The sequence below is a fragment of the Ovis canadensis genome, chromosome 24 (genome assembly GCF_042477335.2).
Source record: "Ovis canadensis isolate MfBH-ARS-UI-01 breed Bighorn chromosome 24, ARS-UI_OviCan_v2, whole genome shotgun sequence".
Classification (NCBI taxonomy): domain Eukaryota; kingdom Metazoa; phylum Chordata; class Mammalia; order Artiodactyla; family Bovidae; genus Ovis; species Ovis canadensis.
The window spans coordinates 43,766,486-43,787,668 of NC_091268.1; positions in this window are offsets into that span (position 1 = coordinate 43,766,486).

The following is a 21,183-nucleotide window of genomic DNA, read 5'->3' on the forward strand; positions in this document are numbered from 1 at the left end:
GGTCCTCAGATGAGAGCAGGCGATTGCCCTAGGCATTTCTTGTTCTTTGCTTTTGTTCCCTTTTTCAGTTGGTATTTGTCTTTCTCAAGCTTCTGGGCTCCCCAAAGGCTGGGCTGCATCTGCGCTGTCTGCCCCCATATCTCCAGTGCCTTGCAGGACACTGAGCATCATTGGTGAATGGAGGAAAGGAGAGGGATTCATTTAGAAATCTCTTGTAAGACACCAGCTGAGAGAGAAAAGGGCTTGTGTGGTGTTGCTGCATTGGGAGTGCAGGGGGAGGGCTGCACAGGCCCATATCTCCAGGGTAGTACAAGCTGACCATGCTGGAGTGGCATCCTGGGAGAGTGGGCAGAGGTCAAGATGATGTGATGGACTGCAAAAACAGTTTTCCCCTTTTCCCCACATTCTCACCCCTGCCGGTAGAAGAGGAATAATCCTGTCTTGCTGTCTGTTCTCAGATCAGACCCCCAAGGGGATGAAATAAGAGACGAATTAAGGCCCTCCAATTCCCTAATAGCCTACATCACTCAAGTTCCAAACTATTAGTGAAACATACTAGATTCACCCAATGCACCTAACATAGTCGAACAGGAGGCAGAACAATTGTGTAAGTTACCCCGAGTCCTGGGCTGACATTCTGACATTCTGAGGTTGACTTCCTAAGTTACCCTGAAGAATCTTTTATTTTGAATTCAGTAGATCTAACATTAGACCAGCAGTATTTTCTCTTCTTTTTGATATCTGCAAATTTGGTGTAATAAATGACAAATATGTAACATAAGGCTGTGCTTGTGGGCTCCAGCATGAAGAACGATCTTAGAACTTTCTTCTTTCTCTTGTAATTTCTTTTAACCTGCAAATGTTAACACTGATTTCCAAAACGTGTGCTATGTGCCAGAATGTTCAGACTCTGACTTGGACATGACTATCAGAACACTCCAATTTGGGATCTCCAAGGAAAATTCCTGTCCAGTCAGGAAAACAAAACCACACTAGATATTTCAAACAGATGGTATTTAACACAGAGGATTAATTACACAGGAACTGGAAAGCTGAAACAGTCCAAGAATTAATCACTGCGAGAATAGCTACCATCTCTAGGGCTGGGGAACACAAGAGAAGAGGTGGTCTTACCTGTACTAAGAGGGGCCTTGACGGAGGCATCAACCCAGCAGGACCACAGGCAAGGGGACGTGGGAGTGGGGAGGAGTGGGGTAGGGTTGCAATGGAGCATGACCCAGCTGCTGATACCTCTGTGAGGCCAGCAAAGCTGGTGCTAGACCTTTGAAGGGTTGCAGTGAGGTCTGGTCTTAGCAGGAACAAAGAAATCTGGGGGCGGAGCCATCTCTCTGCATTTTCTCCCTCCTGGCTTTCTTATCTACTCCTGGCTTTCTCATCTCCCTCGAGCCCTCCTTTGGCTGAACAAACTGGAAGCCAGGGGCCAGGGGTGCCTGGTGACAGTGCTCTTGAGAGCCAAGTCCCAGAATGGCAGAGCGTCTGCAGCTGGCCTGTGCAGAGGGGCCAGGGTGAATAACCAGATTCACAAAAGCAGCTTTGGGGCCAGGCCAGTTTCAAGGCTCCAAGGAATCATTCCCACTGTCTACAGAGTGAGGCTTCCTGAGTGGTATTCTGATAAGCTTATCTTGCAGAAGTCAGATAAAGTTAAGCTTCTGCAGCTAGTAATGAAGAGACTGGACTTTCCCATTTGTCAATCACTGGAGAAAAGGCAGGTCATTACTTGGAGCAAAGGGATAGAAATGGTGGACCTCAGACTGGTGAGGGTGGTACCGCCCTTCTTTCTAGACTGTGGTCTCTTCTGTTTGGGCTTGGAGAGGTCAGCATCATCATGAGGCACTTCCCCGTGGTGGGGGCTGGGATGACCTCCCCTCCTAAGGGCCAGGTGGGGGCAGTGGCAGAGCTCGGCCCTGGGGGCCTAGCTTCCTGTCTGGGTTCATAGCCCTTTGTTCCATGAACTGTGGCATCACAGGGCACCCAGGGCCATGAGGCTGTCAAGGTGTAGTATGGTCCAGGGGGAGAGTACCTGGGGTTCCCTGAGTGAGGGTATGGAGGCCACCATTCCTCCCATGGAAGCACTCTCTTTGTTGCCAATCTCAAAAATGTAGGACTTGATCTTATTCATGAAAACTGGGAAAGAGACCCCCAAGTATCTGATAGTAGGAGCCTGTCCCCTCCGATGCTTTTTTAATGTGTGGTTTTCTTGAATGTGTGTCTGCTGCACCAGCTCTATTGACCCCAGAGGCCACCTTCCTCAGAGATGTCCTGAGGTGCCAGAGGGTTCTGGGGCTGTGAGTCCGGGGGGACCCTCTTTGTGCTGGGCCCACATTCCCCACTTCGCCCCCCGGCCCTGACCTCTCTGCTTTTCTTACTTGCTCTCTTTCAAGGAGAGAGAAACTGCCATATGCATGTCTCCCTGGAAGATGGAGACAGGAAGTTATGTGGAATTGCTATCTGCATGGGAGATATAGCAGGGTCTTTGCTGGCACCAGGGTTTATATTGCCAGGGGGCTTAAGGGAGCTGGAATCTGAGGGTGAGAAGAGGGTGCTGGGCAGGGGTACAGTGAGAGCAGAGACTGGCTAGACTGGTGAGGAGAGCCTGGAACTGTCAGTGGTTTTACCTGAGCTGCAGCTGGAATTGCAAGTGGTCTCTTCCTGACCTTGGCCAGCAAGAGCTGGCTCTGTGCAGGACCCCTGGCTCAGAGGAGAGGCTATGATCAGGGAGAGTGTGTCCACCCCACTCCATCCCTCATTAACTCGAAGGCCCTTGGAGATAACTCCACACAGTGTTTCTCTAGATTTTTTTAGTGGATGCCCTCTGCAGTGTGCCATCTCCATCCACTAAGTAGATGTGGCTCAGCTTGGTGTTCGGATAGCGGAGCTTGCTTTCTGAGAGTCCACATGGCTCCCTCCTTGCTTCCCCTCTCTGGGAAGTGTGCTACTGGCTCGGTTTAACCTGGTCATTTTTCAGATGAGAAAATCCAGGCTCAGGATGAGGAGAGGGTCACACCTGTGCTTGTGGCAGAGCTGGGCAGGGTCTGATGTTCACCCCATCCAGCAGCTCAGCTCCCCCTATCTCCAAGAGCTGGGCCCTGAGTTTGCTGAGCTCCACTTGGCTGGATGTCTTTGGAGTGCTTACTGGGGGAAAGTGGTATTAAAAATATTGCACAAGGTGCTACTATATTGGCTGAAGTGTCACAGAGAAAATCAACTATTGTAAGGATGCCAAGCCCAGGATAGGTGAGTGTGAGGATGAAACTGAGGTCTTATCTAAGGTGAGGCTTCACAAACAGACAGCAGAAGTGGGTGGAGAGAGGCTGTATGACTAGGGGAGCTTTAGGGGTCATGGTCTTGAACTTACACTCCCTGACACAGAGCTCTGCTCCCCAAAAGGCAGCACAGTGGTAGGGACCCCCAACCTTGTACCCTACCACCTTGCCCCAGGCTCCTTCTGTATTACAACTATTTCCCTTGTTGATCTGCCTGTAAAATACAGATGTAGGGACAGGATGTCTGACTCACTGCAGGTCATGGGTCTTTGTACCTGGGTGTCTGGAAGATGGGCATGTGTGTGTACTTGGGCAGACATATATGTACCTGGGCAGGTGTGTGTGTACCTGGGCAGGCACATATGTGTACCCAGGAAGGCATGTGTATACATGGACAGATATGTGTGTACCTGGGTGGACGTGTGTACACGTGCAGGTATGTGTGTGTGTGTACACGAGCAGGCATGCATGTGTACATGGACAAATACGTGTATTCACGAGCAGGGTGTGTGTATGCAGCATACATGGTGGCTGTCACTCAGCGGTCCTCTCAGGAGGGACACACATAGCAGAGCCCATGGTGCTCGCTGCTCTGGCACTCTCCCTCCAGTCCCACGTCTGGAGAGGGGGTTCCTCCAGGCACCTGCACACCAGGAGCCCAGCCCTTCTCCCCGGGCTGGGAGACTGCGTGCAGGACATGGCACTCACTCGGATGGGCAGCAGCCCGGCTCCACAGTCCTGCAGTTCTGATTCAGGCCACGTAGCCCATGACCCCCCGGGGTTCCTGGCTGCACCTCTCCACCTTCATTGCTCCACTTCCTTGCTGAAGAGAGAGGTTCTGCAGGAAACTGTTCCAGTAGCCGGGCACAGCGGCTAGAGCAGCAGCAAAGGCAGCAGCAGGAGCAGCAGCAGCACCCTCCAAATTGGGACTCTACCCCTTTAAATCTGCTCAGTTACCAAAAAAGAAGAGGCATCAGACCCTGTTAATTAAAGCTCGCCCTGGTCCATCATTCTGAGGAGCTGCAGTGCTCCGCTTCTTCCTGATGGCTTAGAGATTCTCCTTAACTCCCAGCCATGGATCTTGGAGAATTTCCCCCGAGATCAGCAGGAGGTATGATCCTTGTCAATGGCACTCTGGGGCTTGTGTGGCTCTAAATCAATAACACAACTGACTGCATGGATGCTGCCTGGCCCCCCTTTCTTTCCTGCTTCCTCTCTGCCTCTCCAATTTCCCAGCTTGTGTTTAGTTGAGACAAATCAAGTTTTCATGGGTTTTGGAGGAAGGGGAGGGGCTGGGGTCTGCAGGGAACTCCCAATGTGTTTGTTCTGGCCCTGGCTTCACCTAGCTGCCCAAGTGGCTTGGGGGAGCCAGGGAACGTGTTTCTTCAAGCTCGGGCTGCTGCCAAACCATTTCCTGCCTGGCCGGATCCCCTCCCGTGGGTCAGCATGAAAAGGGCATAAGCCTGACTTTGACTTGCTTCTTGAATCGATGACCTGCCACTCTCGGTCAGTCTGACGATGGCCGTGCCCCGGTGTTATTGGAAAACTCATTGCATAGAACTTTCTCTCTGTAAATTGTCCCGGCAGGAACACCATGCTGGCACCTCTTGTCCCCTTTACTCTAGATGCTGCTCGATTAAAATGCTCGCTGTAGGATTTCAGGAATCCGTAACCCTTTCCCCGTGCCTTTTGAGGAAACTTACTTCTCGCTGAGGCTAAGGTTCTGTGGCAAAGAATTGTTTTTCTTTAGGAATCTGCTGTAGGCTGGCAGAGAGAGGGAGGAGATTTATCTTCTTTTCCATTGCATTTTGTAAATTGTACTCGGGCCCAGAGAACATCTATCTGCAAATCCTTCATTGATTTGCTTTCGCCCCCACGGCTTCCTTCTGGGTGAAACACTCTTCTCGAGTTGTACCCGAAGGAAAGGTTTCCTCTTAATCAGCTTGACACGACTTCACAGATGTCCCTGAAAGCCAGGCCCTGGAGGAGGGAGCCATTTTCATCGTCCTGGGTACCAGTCCCCGAGAACCCAAAACATGGGGTCCCTGTACCTTGAGAGGAGGCTTGCAAGCCCTAACCCAGGAAAGTAGCTTAGGAGACAGAGCACTTTTACTGATGTTTCTAGGGGCTTTTACACACTCTGGATGATAAATGCTGCTGTTCAAGTCTTGAGAGGGATTGGGGCCAAAACACAGCTCATGGGAGTGGGGATTCCCCCCGCTCAAAGTCATTCCCTACAGAGTCGCCAACTGTTTACACTGACAGTAGTTAGAGTGTGTGCAGTGAAATCCTTTCCGATCCCCTAGCAAAGGACGGGAACTTACTCTGGGTGGACGATGTGGAAGTCAGCATCTCTGCCTCCCAGAGACCAGGGTTGCAGTATGATTTGTATTCTCAGGGTAATAAAACTCTCAGCCATGGCAGCAACACTCCTATTAGGAGACTATTCAGAGCCTACAAGTGGAGCCCTTGATATGGAATTCCTAATCACTGTGCCCATTGTGGATTTGGGTAATAATTTGGAGGTTCTGAGGGAGGCATCCAGGGAGAGATGTTTCCTGTAAGCTAAAAGCCACCTGGGAAGCAGGATGAAGTTGGGGGGAGCCCTCTAGGTGTTTGGTACCCTCTTCCTGGCTTTGCTTTCAGCTGGTCTGTTTGTGGTGTGGCTGAGAGTTGGGCTCTCATCTGGCCTTGGGATGCTAGGTGGGACTGTGGTCATGGCAAGGAAGAGTACTTTGCTGAGCTCAAAGACAGAGGTTCCAAACTAGGCACTCCTCATGCAGCGATGGGTTGTTCTTCCTGCCCTTCTCCCTTCACCTCCTTGAGGCCTAATGATCATAGGGCCTCTGCCTCCCCAGGCCTGATTGCCCAAGGGTCAACACCCTTCTTCCTCCACTTTCTAAAGGGAGCCAAAAGAATGTGGGCTTCACAGAATCCCTCCCAGGGCAGGCAGAGGCCTGAATGGATGTCACTAGCCATGTCCTCGGATGGGCCAGGCTATTGCAATAAGTAAATAGATAATCTGTTCCTTTGTGTCAGTTTTTCTTTCCAGCTTAATGATGTGTGTATGTGAATGTGTGTGCCTGTGTATTTTAAAATTTATTGGATGGCTGTTGGCTTTCAAGAAGCTATAAAGAGGTCTCAGTGGAGTTTGCTTAGACCTGGCAGTTTTGTAGAGTTTTGTGGTCCATGGGTAGTCATTTAATAGCCTTGGCAGGCTCTCTATTACCAGGGTGATGGAGTGGAAAGGACAGGAACCTCAGCTCCACTGCTTACTAGCATGTGGCCTGGGCCAGTTACCTAGTGAGCTTCAGTTTCTTCATCTGTGATACAGTAAAGTTGTCAGGATTCAATGGAATAATTTAGCTAAGGTCTGGGAACACAGCAGGAACACAAGAAATCTTTTCTTTCCTTCCAATGAAGGCAGCCGCCTTCAGTTAAAAAGCTATATCACAAAGGATGTGTGCTGTGCTGTGCTAAGTTGCTTCAGTTGTGTCTGACTCTTTGTGACCCTATGACCCATAACCCACCAGGCTCTTCTGTCCATGGGACTCTCCAGGCAAGAATACTGGAGTGGGTTGCCATGCCCTCCTCCAGGGGATCTTCCTGACCCAGCGACAGAACTCACCTCTGTTACATCTCCTGCATTGGCAGGCAGGTTCTTTACCACTGGCACCACCTGGGAAGCCCATCACAAAGGACAGAACTATTTAAATGGCTCCAGTGGCTCCTTAACTGACTGCTGGCCCATGCGTTCTCTGAGGGCAGGGACGACCTTGTCTGTGCCATCAGGGGGCCTGGCGTGGCCCTGGAATTACATGAAAGTTTATTGAACGAATACATGATGGTCTGTGGACCTGTAACCTTCAGTATAGGTGATCTTTTAATGGTGAAGTCAAACCACTGCTCATTGAATTTACTTAAGAGATGCAGCAGGGTCTGGCACATCAAAAAACCCTGTGACTGTCATAAATTGGGACTCAAATATGTTCTTTTGTGGGGACATCTGAACTGTCATACAAAATATCTCCTGTAGTAGGACCTGGAGCAGGAGCCCGTGGACTCCAGGCGTGTCCTGGAAACCATTCTGCTTGCTGAGTGTCGAGGTCATCTCTGCCTCCTTTCATCGTGGGCCACCCCTTCTCCGTCATGTTTGAAGAAGAGGCTCTGAAAAGGGAAACTCGCTCTGTCACTCTGGTGTGAAGAACAAGTCAATTAATAGATCCGTAGTTCATCAATAAGTTGTCTGTATGTTGATAGTTCCTATTGGGAAGAATCATTTTAAAAAATATTTGTTTATTTAGCTGTGCCGTGTCTTAGTTGCAGCACACGGGACCTTCCTTGTGGTCCGAGGTCTTTTCTCTAGTTGTGGCTTACAGGCTCAGTAGTTGCACAGCCCTATGGCTTCTCTCTAGTTGCAGGCTCAGTAGTTGTGCTGCATGGCATGAGGGATCTTAGTTCTCCAACCAGGGATCGAACCTGCGTGCCCTGCATTGGGAGGTGTATTCTTAACCACTGGACCACCAAGTAAGTTCCTGGGGAGAGTCACTGATTTAATGAATTGTTGTCAAAAATAATAGTAATAATAATAATAACTGATATCACCACCTAACATTCACCAAGGGAATCAACCCCAGGGTGACAGCTCCTCTGTTCTCAAGTAGGGGGCAGACAAGTGGGCAAAGTGGGATCCATGCAGATGGTGCAGGCTATGAGAGATGGGAGCCTGCGGGACCACAGCAGAGGGGCTTGCCCTGACTTATTTACATGACCCCCAAAGTGAGTCCCCAGAGAGGTGGCTTTGGAAGAGCATTCTTGGCAGAGGAGTTGACATAAGCAAAGGCCAGAGGTAGAAGAGGCTCTGGGATGGTGGTGGTGGGTGATCCCATCTGGCCGTGTTCTGAGGGCCAGGTGGTGAGAGAGGAGGCTGGAGAGGCGGACAGGAACCACACCGCAAGAGGCCTTGGGTGCCTGCAAAGGAGGGGACTTTATTCTAAAGGAAATAAGAAAAAGAACTACTTGGGAAAACAGAATTCAACCAGTGTGCATTGAGCACCAAGCGTGTACCAGGTTGTGTTCTAGGCAATGGTTGATACAGCAGTTAACAAACCAGACTGAAAGCCCCGCTTTTGTGAAACTTTAAGCCATTGGAAAAGACAACAAATAAGCAACAGAAAGGTGAATTGTAAATTGTAAATAGCATGTTCTGGAGAGAAACAGAGCTGGAGAGAAGGAGGTTAGGGTCCAGGGAGAGTGCTGGGCCTCAGGGTGTGTGATCCCAAACAGGATATGGGGAGAAAGTGGCATTGGGCTCTTGATGGAGTCATCAGAACTTGGGGTCTGACTTTTTTTTCTGGCCACGCCCTGTAGCATATGGGATCTTATTCCAACCAGGCATTGAACCCATGCCCCCTGCTACGAGAGCTCAACGTTATAACCACCAGACCATCCGGGAAATCCCTGGGCTCTGACTTTGACTGAGATGGGAAATTTGTGCTGGGTTCTGAGCAGAGGAGAGACATTATAAAAATGATTCGTCTAACTATTGTGTTGGGAAATGATGAGGGGCAATGGAAGCTGGAAGACCAGCTGGAAGGGGATTATCAAACCCCAGTGGGAGGGGATGGTGCCTGGACAGGGGTAACTGGACATGTGCAAACTGTTAGGATTCTTGATTTTTTTTTTAAGGATGGAGACCGTGAGATTTGCTGATGGATTGGATAGTTGTGTGAGATAAAGAGATGAGTCAAGGATGACTCAAGCTTCTTTGGCCTCCAGTGAGGATGGCTGTGGGTGGAGCAGGTTTGGGAAAAGATCAGGAGTTGGTATTTCTTCTGCTAACTTTGCGATGTCTGTCGAACATCCCGGCAGAGATGTTGAGTGGGCTGCCCTGAGTTCACAGAAGGGATCTGGACTGGATGCAGCATGGGGAGCCATGAATCCAGATGGTATTTAAAGCTGTTGAGATCACCAGGAGTCTGATTACAGATGGAGAGGACTCAGGCCTGAATTCTGAGATGTTACAACCATTTACAGGTTAAAGAGAAGAGGTGAAACCAGTCACAGAGACGGAAGAAGAGGTGTCTCTTCTGTTTAAGACAATTCAGCCCCTTCCTGTATTCTATCTCCTCTAGTCTCCCAGGAGCAAGGCTCATAGATCACTTTCCCCATTTTCAACTTGTTCTTTTCTCTTGGCTTCTCCCCAACATGCTTAGAAACCTGCTCAGGTCTCTTTCATCTTAAAAAGAACCTTTCTTGACTCCTAAGATCTCCATTTACTTTTGCCCTATTTTTCTCTTTTCCTTTACAGATAGACTTTTCTTTCTTTCAGCATTAATCGAATAACTACTATATGCCAGGCATGAAGGATGTAGAGACAAAAAATAGACTCTCTCCACCTGAAAGAAGATCTATTCATTTCTACTTTGCCTACTTTCATAAAGCATTTTGGATAGCATTTTGGTAGTGGATATATAGTGAAATAGAAAATATCTAAATCAGAAACTAAGGACAAAAATTCTGTACTAAGGAGAATACAATTTAGAAGAGCAGGATCAGAAAAAGATAGACTGCACAATTAAAGGTCAAAGGGTTGTATAAAAATATAACCGAGGGACTTCCCTGGCCACCCTGCTGCTGCTGCTGCTAAGTCGCTTCAGTTGTGTTCGACTCTGCGCGACCCCATAGATGGCAGCCCACCAGGCTCACCCGTCCCTGGGATTCTCCAGGCAAGAACACTGGAGAGGGGTGCCATTTCCTCCAATGCGTGAAAGTGAAAAGTGAAAGTCAAGTTGCTCAGTCATGTCCGACTCTTCGCGACCCCATGGACTGCAGCCCACCAGACTCCACCGTCCATGGGATTTTCCAGGCAAGAGTACTGGAGTGGGGTGCCATTGCCTTCTCCCTGGCCACCCAGCAGTTAGAATTTTGCCCTCCCACTGCAGGGGGCACGGGTTCAATTCCTGGTTGGGGAACTAAGATCCAGCATGCCACATGGTACAAAAAAGAGAATATAATTGAGCCACCAGTCTGATAGGAATTTCTGGTCAGAAAAAAGGAAAATGGGCCAACAAGTACCTACTGGCACAGGGAACTATACCAAATATCTTGTAACAAGCTATAATGGAACAGGATCTTAAAAAGGATATATATTTGCATCATTTTGCTCTACACCTGACACTAACATAATATTGTAAATCAGCTACATTTCAATCTTTAAAAAAAGAAAATGGGAAACTCTTAAAATATTTACTGAAGTACAATATATATGCCCAAAGCTCTCATGTCATTATTTCTGAGGCTTCATACATTTTTACCAACTGAACACTATCTAAGCAACACTCAGATCAAGAACTAGGACAGTATTCACACCCCAGATTCCCCCTCTCTCCACAGGGACTGACATTGTCGATTTGCCTGCTTCCGACTCTTTGGGGAATTGCTTCTTGAGTTTTGTTGTCCATGAGGTAGACAATGAAGGAAAAGGAAAATTTTCTGGCATTTAGTTCTAAAAGAATATTTTCTTCTGGAGTTTCATTTAAGGGACACTGAAAAAATTGGATAGACTATACCTTGTCTATTTCCATGGCATATTTTGGATAGTATTAACTTACACGTATGTATGTACTGAAATATATACACACATATAAATGTATAAAAAATATAAAAATTTAAATTAAGGATACTGAAGGTCAAAGGGTGGCAGTTATTTAACATCAGGAGGCAGAACCTGGAAAGAAAGGGCTGCCATGGACATGAGCGAGGCCAGGGAGCAACTCTCCGATTCAGAAAGAAGGAGGCAGCCGGCACAGTTTCCTGGAAGTCAGACTGAGGGAGGTCACTGGAGCTGACCTCTGGTGACATGATGGCTTTGAGAGGAGACCGCTGTTTCGAGGGGGTATATTCTCATGGGGAGGAGAGAGAGGGTGGCAGAGAGAGGGAGTCCCAAAGCATTATGTTTACTTCTCAATGGGATGGGAGAGGCTTAATCACTTTCTCAGGGAAATAGATGGCCAAGAGACAGAGGAAAGAGATAAAGGGGAGAGCAAAGAAAATTAAAGGAGCAAGGACCACGCTAAATTCTCCTGGTGCACATGTGCAGACACACACACACTCACACACTCAGCTCAACCTGGTTTATCCCTCTTTCACTTTTTCTGGTCAACGACTCCTCTCCTTGCCATTGTTCTCCCTTGTTTTGAAGATGAGATGCTTTAGCAACCACATACCCCTGTAAGGGCTATAGGATGTGATCCACTTAGGCTTCTCCCTGAAGTGAGGGGCACTGTGGGGCACCTGCTGGGCTTCATTTCAGCCATCTGTCCCAGGATGTCAGGGCTGCCTTAGCAAGTGTCCAGTCTGTGTCCTTATTTTTCCAAATGAGGAGACTGAGGCCTATATTTTCCTGGCAGCATAGAGATAACAGTGCTGAGCTCACCCCAGATCTCTGGATTGCTGGATCACAGCTTCAATGGGCATTTCCAGAACATTCCCTCTTGATCTCTCAAACTTGAGTATTTCTCAAATCCCAGCATGCATCAAAATCACCTGGGGGGTTCATTAAGACACAGACTCTTTGAGCCCCACCCTCAGAGTGTCAGATTAGGTAGGACTGAGGTGGAGCTGAGAATTTGGTTGTCTTAACACCATCCCAGGTGATGCACAGGTGCTGGTCTGGGGAAGCACTGAGAACCCTGCTGGGGAGGTGCTGTGGGCAGGGAAGGCAGGGAAGGAAGCTAGATCTGGTTCCTAGGAGGTTTTCTTTAGGTCTGATCTCATTTTCCTCAGGTCAGGCCTGAATTGAGAGGGGAGGAGGATGGCCCACTGCCAGCCCCAAGAAGATGAGCCACCAAAAGAGCCAAGGAATGCGGTGGGGCAGGCTGTGTGCTCTGAGACAAATCCCAGCGGAGTCAGGTTGTCCTTAAATACAGCACAGTCCAGGCTAGTCCATCCCTCCTGCCCGTCCTTCCCTGGGGAACAGAACCACAGGGAAACCCACAGCTTGGACCCAGGTCACAGTGTACTCCGAGCCTTCGGAGAGCTGCTTCCCCTCCCTGATGCCCAGGGGAGGGACGAATGCCTTGCTGGGTGTGACCCAAGGTTTCCCTCCTCGTGTTCCATTATCTTGGCTCTGAGAGCATATGTCAAGTGAATTCCATGTCTCTGGCAGGTTATTACGCACTGAATTAGTGTGGTGAAATAAAAACTATAATAAAGCTGTACTAGACCCTTAAATTGTTAAAATTTATTATAAAACGTGCATAGTTATTAACTGATATTCGCCTGTGTGTGTTTGGCTGGCGCCCGAAGCCAGAGAAGATGAAAAGTGACTCTGTCAAAGGGAGGCCGAGAGTTGGCTCCTGGAATTCTCCGGAGAGTCCCAGTGGGGCAGCAAATTCACAGATTCACGGAGAGCACGGCTCGCCTCTCGCTGATGGCTGCTGCCCCTCCCTGGCAGTGCCCAGGCTCTCTGGGGCTTCAGGTCATGGTTCCACGGGAGGGCAGCCCATCTGTCCACTTCACAGGGGTCCTGGGAAGGCCGAGGGAGCCATGAATACTCTGGCCTGGCGTCTCACCATTGTTTATGCTCAGGAGGCCTGGGTTCTCCCCCATCTTTAATCCTGGGATGGAATGGAAAGCTGCTATCTGTGGGCTTCTACCACATTCTCTTCTGCCATATCCTTAGGCATTTTTTGAGAACCGAATCAAGGGGCCAAAATTTCCTCTGCTCAGCTAAGGCTTTTTCCCAGTGGTTCCATCACCACCTGTGCTGTCTGGGTCTTACAAGCATTCTCCAGAAATGAGATGAGGGTGTTTTCTCTGCTGCTCAATTCTAGGGGAAGCAGGAGGACAAGGTTTCCTCTGTTTCAGAGAAAGATGCTCCCTCGAGACCTTAGGATGGAGTTGGGGATCCCTGATTTCCACTGTGCATTTTGAACCAACTCCCAGGTTTCTTTCTTTTTTTTTTTAAATTTTTGACTGCATCCATCAGCATGTGGGGCCTTAACCCCCGTGTAAGAACCATGCGCCCCTGCGATGGAAGACAGAGTCTTAGCCACTGGACCACTGGGGAAGTCCTCTAAGTTGCTGTCTTGATCCTGGCTCCAACCCACTAAGAGGTGCTTTTGAGCTGATGGCCGCATCCTCATTGGTTTTTTAGCCTTGGGTTCTTATTGCCACCTCAAGACCAGCTAGACTGTAAATTCACCTGAACCCAGAGACACCTCTGCCTGAGCAAAAGTGAAAAAGAAAAGCTCAGTGTTTTCAGACTGCCAAGACTGAGAGTTTTCTTGCATCTCTGCCACGGGTCTCATCAACCCACTGTTTCTTTGTGGATTTCCACCTATAACATACCAGGAACCATATGCACCATCATGGAATCCTGGGGGGATTAGGCCCTGAGTTTAGGGGGCTCCCAGCTTTGCTATGATCTGTGTACTCCATGGTGAGCTGAAAAACCCAGGGCTAGTATGGGAGATCTCCTTGTTTTTACAGTCCCTCTGGGAAAAATTTTCTTCCAGCCTGTTTCTGTTTATTCCTGTGCGTATAGCTGATTCCTAAGCCTCAGAGCTCACCCTCATATTAAGAGCCGGGGAGGCCCAGTGATGGCGTTTCTGCTTTCCTGTGGATATACTGCTGTTGTTAGGACACTAGTGTTTTGGGGTTTTTTTGACCCTAGGTCACTAAGACTGCCATTTGAGTGGGAAGTTGCAGGGAGCATATCCTATATTTTTAAGACTACTGAATGGTGGTGCAGATGGCTTCTCCCTTCTAGTCACTGATTTAGAGGAAAATGAAATTAGACTAGGAAAAATGTGAGACATCTAAGCTTCAGTGACTCTCTAACACTCTAAAACCTCTCTTTCCTTTCCTCTGCCCCATCAAAGCCTCAGGACAGTCCATGTGGGAAAGTAACAAATGTTTGGATTCAAATAAAGTGATGGGTTTATTCCTTTCCCACCTCCTTTTGGCATGGTTGTGTCAGCACACAGGCACTAACAAGATTACATGAATATGTAATAAAGTGAAATCTAGTTAGTTGATCAGCATCATCTCTTTGGCCAGGCAGAATGATTTCCTGGTTTTAAAAGACAGTGAAATTGCTGATGTGAGATCTGGTCCCTGCTGAAGTAGGTCATAAAGTGGCCAACTTATGAGAGCCATGGTGCACTGCAGAAACCCCACGTTTAGGATCCGTTTATATCTTCATCACCTTGTTCCAGGAAGGATGCAAGGCAGTTTTGCAATGATGCATATCCAACGGCAAGACATAATTAAATTAAAAGATAAGTGGACAAAGAAAATAAGACAGGGAAAATAAGACAGCAAAAGCAAGAATGAAGCCAGGAATGAGGTTAGGACAGAAAATTCATGACATCAGATCCTGTGCATTTGCTAGAGGTGGAACTCTGGGGCAGCCCTGAACTTCCTGCTGGCCTACACAGAGAAGGAAGCAGACTTTATTAAAGACCCATTATCTATGCCATAAGAGCAAACCAACTGCTCAGAGAAGGGACAGCTATTCCTGTTACTGGAAAGAAAGTGGAAGTGGAAGTTGCTCAGTTGTGTCTGAGCGGTATAGTCCATGGAATTCTCCAGGCTAGAACACTGGAGTGGATAACTTTTCCCTTCTCCAGCAGATCTTCCCAACCCAGGGATTGAACCCAGGTCTCCTACGTTGCAGGTGGATTCTTTACCATCTGAGCTATCAGGGAAGCTGCTGCTGCTGCTAAGTCGCTTCAGTTGTGTCCGACTCTGTGTGACCCCATGGATGGCAGCCCATCAGGCTCCCCCGTCCCTGGGATGCTCCAGGCAAGAACACTGGAGTGGGTTGCCATTTCCTTCTCCAATGCATGAAAGTGAAAAGTGAAAGTGAAGTTGCTCAGCCGTGTCCGACTCTTCGCGACCCCATGGACTGCAGCCTGCCAGGCTTCTCCATCCATAGGATTTTCCAGGCAAGAGTACTAGAGTGGGGTGCCATTGCCTTCTCCGTATTAGGCAAGAGGTAGAGAGAAATATTCCTCATGGGTCCTTAGAGAGAGGACATGGTGTAATACAAATTACAGTGTCCTGCATGCCCTTATTGTCCCTGTGACAAGAAATTTAATAGGGTTGCCTCTTAGAACATTCCTCATGGTAGTGGGGGTGGTTAGGAAAATAGAGCTGCCCCAAAATACTGTCTGGAGGTCTGACTCAATCAGAATTGAGATAGTCTGTGGTAGACTGCCTTCCCTTCAAGCCTTTTTCCATGATGATGATTCCAAGGCGTGGCATCAGAGGCTGCTGCAGGGCATGTGCGCGCGCGTGTGTGTGTGTGTGTGTGTGGTGTGTTTATGTGTTGGGAGGGTGATAAAACGGGTGTGCTGAGGATTTTACCTACCCCAAACCCTCAGCTTTGTCCCCGTCATTTTTCATATTGGGATTCCTCATAACATTTACCTGAAGCAAGAGTTTCCCCACCAGTCATGATAGTTTGAAAATCATGGTTTAGGAAAATGGCTTAACTTAATTTAATGGCGGTTGTTTTCCAAATAGCGTGAGCACTGGGTGACGAATTTTGAGGTAATTCTCCTTGACAAGTACTCGGAGGGCAGCTGCCCTAGGCAGCTGGTTGGGTACAATCCCATATGCTTTAACAGGTGGTGGAGCTGAAGGGGGCCTGGAATCCTCTTAACGGAAACTGAGGAGGTGACCAGGACACTTTCCTGAATAGAAGGCTATTCGCGATGCCTCTAGGATGTACTGGCCGCTTTCTAACTGACTTCTCTTTGATTGGTTGGTGCCTGAGTAGCGTCCATTATGATTGGCCAGTGCTTGTGCACTAGGCGGCATTACTCCTTTTCAACATCACCCCGCCTGCGGCAGAGCTGAAAAACTCTTCAAGGGGAATTTGGGGTCCCCTGTAGAGTCCAGACCAAGGGTCTAACAACTCCCCCAATTCTGACTCTGGAAGGAAAAACTTTTAATCCAGAAAAAGTGTAAACATCCACCTCAGTGATGAACCTCCCCATAAAAAACCTGTTATATTTAACTTAAGACGTCATCATTTCCTCTGAAATAAACTGGCCACAAATTAAACTTGTAGGTCCCGGAATAGGCTAATTTTATATACATATTTTTGACTCCAAGGCAGTTAAGTGATGAACAACATTTTCTGAAAAAATGATGACACTGGGTTTCAGAGTAGCTTATCTACATACTTTCTTTTTGGCAATAATTAGAGATCAAAGCCACTTGTCTCTAACAGCCACTACAAAGTCACGATCATAAAACCACGCCTTCTGTTCAAAGGAGAATAATGATCATTCTGTTCCCTGTCGGTGTTCAGTTCATCTAAGAGGGGCCTCAAGTTATAAAGAAAGAGAATAAAGAGGAAGAAATACAGTCCTCCTTTACATCATGTTCATATTTTTGGGGTGCTTTCTACGCACCATTTGCTATTCTGGGTGCTGGATTAGAGCAAAGAACAGAACTGATAAGGTTCCCACACTTACAGGAGCTCATGTTCTAATGAGAAATGGACAATGAAAATTTAGCAAATATTTTCTTTTATGTCTTTATGCCAGTTCCAGTATTTGAATCTGCTTGAGCTTGGTGTCCATAAAGTACCTTTTCTCTTGAGTTCAGGTCACATTTGCCTGTTTGTACGTCTGGTAATTTTCAATTGAGTCCTGGGCATTGTGAATGACACATGGCAGAGACTCTGAGTTCTGTTATGTGCATCTGAAGGGTATCGACTTGTTTGTCAGTTTGTTTTGGCAGGAAGTTAACTTGGCTGGACAGGAGCTGAAATGTCCATTCCGTTCTCTGAGGCTTAGCTGGGCTGCCTGAGTCTGCCCTGGGTGTATAGCTCCAGGTAAACCAGAGGTTCAGCTGAGCTATTAGGGATATTTGGGTCTCACTTTTGTGACTCTCCATTCTGGTTCATCCCTCATACTTTTTAGCTATTGTTGATTATCCTAACTCTTTTCTGTTTCCTTAAAAATCAGACTTCAGCTTCTAGCTTCACAGGGTACAGACAGGGGTTGCCTTCAGATGAAAACCGTAAATATGGGAAATCTCTTTCCCTCCCCCCAAATATCAACTTTCTATCAGTTTCTTCCTGTTTTGGGTCACTCTCGGTGACTTTGAACATTGCCTTTTAAATATTGCCCAGAATTCATGATTGTTATTTGCAGGAGAGTTAGTCTTGTATGAGCTGCTCTGCAATTATTATAAGTAGAACTTCCAAATTTAGCAAGTAGATAGATAGATCAGATCGTTTCAGATAGTGATAAAAGTGATGATGGAAAAAATACGACAGAGTGTCTGGAGTGTGTATGTGGAGGGGGCACTTCACCTGAGTAACTGAGAAGAGCCTCTCTTAGGAGGTGACATTGAGCTGAGACCTGAATGATAAGAAGAAGCCAAATGTTCATGGATCTGGCATGAGCTCTCCAGAGGGAGCACTAGGTATACAACTACTTAGGCAAGAATGAGCTGGGTGTGCAGGAGAGGCAGGGATCAAGCAATGGAAACAAGAGAGCAGTAGTCAGAGGCTAGATCGCACAGAGGCTCGTAGTTCATGGTAGGGCATTGGCATTTTACTCTATGTATGATTGGAAATCACAGAGGATGTTTTGTTTTGTTTTGTTTTTTGCTTTTGGTTGTGCTGGGTTTTCCTTGCGGCATTTGGGGGCCTCTCTAGATGTTGTGTGTGGGCTTAGTTGCCTTGCAGCATATGGGATCTTAGTTCCCCAACCAGGCACCGAACCCATGTCCTCTATATTGGAAAGCAGATTCTTAACCACTGGACTGCCAGGGAAGTCCTATCACGAAGGATTTTAAACAAAATAGCCTGTGATCTATTTCATGCTTTCCAAAGATTGCTCTACTCTTTGGACAACAGGCAGGAGTGGAAGCAGGCAGCTCTGGTCATCTAGATCAGGAGGATGGAGGCTTGGGCAAGAGTAATGACCTACAAGAGACCTCTGTCCCCATGGACGATGGGCCCAGCAGTGGGGAATCCGGAAGAGCAGCAGGCACCAGGGTCAGTGCTGACCATAGCTGGTCACTATTCCCAGAACAAAGACCTCGGTGAGGTTGTCAGAAGTGGTTCCTAAGGGACCACCCCTGGAGTGATCAGTTCAGCCCAGTGGTCATAGCAGAACAGCCCTGTCTGGCTTTCTGGGAAATTCAGGCTCACAGTTTGTCAAGCAGAGAATCCGTAGCCGTGATCTGGGCCAACAGCCACATCGGAAACTGGACCGTGTCAGGCCCTCACCTGCTTCTGGTTCCTCTGCCCAGATGAAGCTCTTCTATTCAGTCCAACGCTGTGCAGATTCAAGTCTGGACCTCCTATCCTGCTGTATATCCTTCCATTTCTAGAAGTCAATGGCAGAAAATCCCTTCTGGTTCCTGGCCTAAGTAGGGATACTAGCGCAGCCCAAAAGAGAAGCTCCCAACTGGGGCAGCAGCTCATCTTCAGTCTGAGTCATTTTCCTGCCTCTCATCTGGGCTCCTTGATGTGTTTGACTCTCTCCGAGGGCACCCTGGGAGGAGGAGCACCACCAGTTTTGATGATGGGGTCCTGAACCCAGCAGAGAGCATCTCTCTGGGCTGAGAGGGGCCGTGGGAAGCCCAGGTTTTGGACTCTGCATAGACAGGCCTGGATTCAAATCTGGAAGCCTGTCCTCAGCCACATTCTGCAGCCTCTCTCATCCCCATTTATTCGTCTGTCAGCGGGATGAGGAATTCTTCCTGTTTCATGGGATGGCTGTGAGGAACAGCGGAGATTCTGAATGAGGTGATGGTCTGCAAAGTGCTGAACAAGATTGATGCTAGGAAGTGCTCCATCAATGTTAGCAGCTTTAGTAATGATGATACATATTCATTTTCATAATTCAGGATAGCTGACCCACCTGAGCAAGAAAGAATTCACAGTGTCATGCAAACAAGAGTGGCCTGGAGTTGTCCTGGAGATAGTGACCCATGAGGATTACCACCAGGGGCTGTGGCTTGAGGAAAGCAGTCCCTGGTAGAAACTTGACAAGAGGGGCCCTTAGTGAGATTGTGCAGGTGGGATGGACATGGCAGTCAGCTCTCTCTTTTTGTTGGCTGCATGTGGGATCTTAGTTCCCTGACCAGGGATCGAAATCCTGTGCCCTGCAGTGGAAGTGTGGAATCCTAACCTGTGGACTGCCAGGGAAGTCCCAGTTCCCTCTTTCTGAGATCTTGCAGCAGTGCAAATGCTCCTGGGGGGATCATGTCAGTGAGGCCCGGAGCCTGAGGGTTCATTAAATCATCAGCAGTTGCCTTGCCCATGGGGCAGAATCCTGAGAGATGGATCCAGCCTCAGATCTGCCAGAATCCTGAGAACTAGGCATTTCATCTTGGATGGGCTTCAAGTTATAAAGATAAAAATAAAGTAATTCTTTGTTGGTCCAGGGGTTAGGAAGCAGGTTTTCAGTGCTGTGGATCTGGGCTCCATCTCCAGCTGGGGAACTAAGATCCCACAAAATCACATGGCATGGCCAAAAATAAAGAGGTAGAAAATAAGAAGGATGGCAAGAACAAGCCCGCTTTCTATTCATATTTTTAATAGGGGCCCATGGTTTGGAGGTGAGATGGCTCAGAAATGTTGGGTGGGTTTAGCTTGTCCAGAATTCATGGTCATACTTTAAAAGCACTGTCAGATTGAGGCACTAGAAGCATTAGCTCTCAATTCTAACGATAGAAACTTTAAGATCCTTGAAAAATGGAAAAGCCTCAGATTTTATTGCTGCCCTACCATGAAGCCTGTGTTTTAGGAGCCTGCTGGACAGAACAGGCTGGCCTTTACTACGCTTGAAGGTGGAGGAAGGGAAGCCTGAAGAGCCTCCCCAGCGGAAGTGCCTTTTCAAATCTCACAAAACACGAGATTTCAGTCTGGAATTCAGCACTGACAGAGTCATCCTGGGGGCTCTCCTGCTACACAGCAGGAAGCCAGGCCTCTCCTGCTCCTTCTCTCAGGAGGGCACACATTTGAATGCAGGTATTTTGCAGAGTGGCAGAGAGGTAAAGAATCCACCTGCCAAGCAGGAGACACAGGTTCAATCACTGGGTGGAGAAGATCCCCTGAAGAAGGAAATGGCAAGCCACTCCAGTATTCTTGCCGTGGACAGAGGAGCCTGGTGGGCTACAGTCCATACAGTCACAAAGAGTCAGACATGATTTAGCAACTAAGCAATGATAACAACAAATTTTGCAGAGAAACTGGATTCTAAGATGGGAGGGCTCCTTCTAGGCCACCTGTGCGCTGTGGAACACCAGGATGCAAAGGCCTTTCTGCAGAGCATGTGTGTCCCCTGTAGGGAGGTAAGAATTGCTGCCCTTCCCCAGGGGCAGCATCTCAGGGATCTTTGTGGGTGGCAGGGGGTCAGATTATCTAGAGAGAAGGAAGGACACCTCCTGCCTCTTCTGTGTGCAGCCCCTCACTCCCTGACTTGGGCTAGACTTTCTTTGGGGTGGTTGGTAAAGTAAAAAAGAAAATTGTGCTGAAGAAAAATAAAGGAAGCATAAGTATACAATGATGGGCATGATAGAAAGTGGGGAACTTGAAACTGGAGATTGAAAGAAAAATAAGAGGAACTAAAGAGAAAGCACAAAACAGAAATGCAAACTGTGAATACCTGAACTCACGGTAAGATAAAGATTGAGTGCTACAAGCACAGTGAAACTGATTAGAGTGGTGTCTGAGATAAAACCAACAAGACACAAAGTTAATGGGAAGGTTTAAAGAGAGGAAAAAGATGGGGACTTCTCTGATGGTCTCAGTTCAGTTCAGTTCAGTTGCTCAGTCGTATCTGACCCTTTTCGACTCCATGGACTGCAGCACGCCAGGCTTCCCTGTCCTTCACCAGTTCCTGGAGCTTGCTCAAAC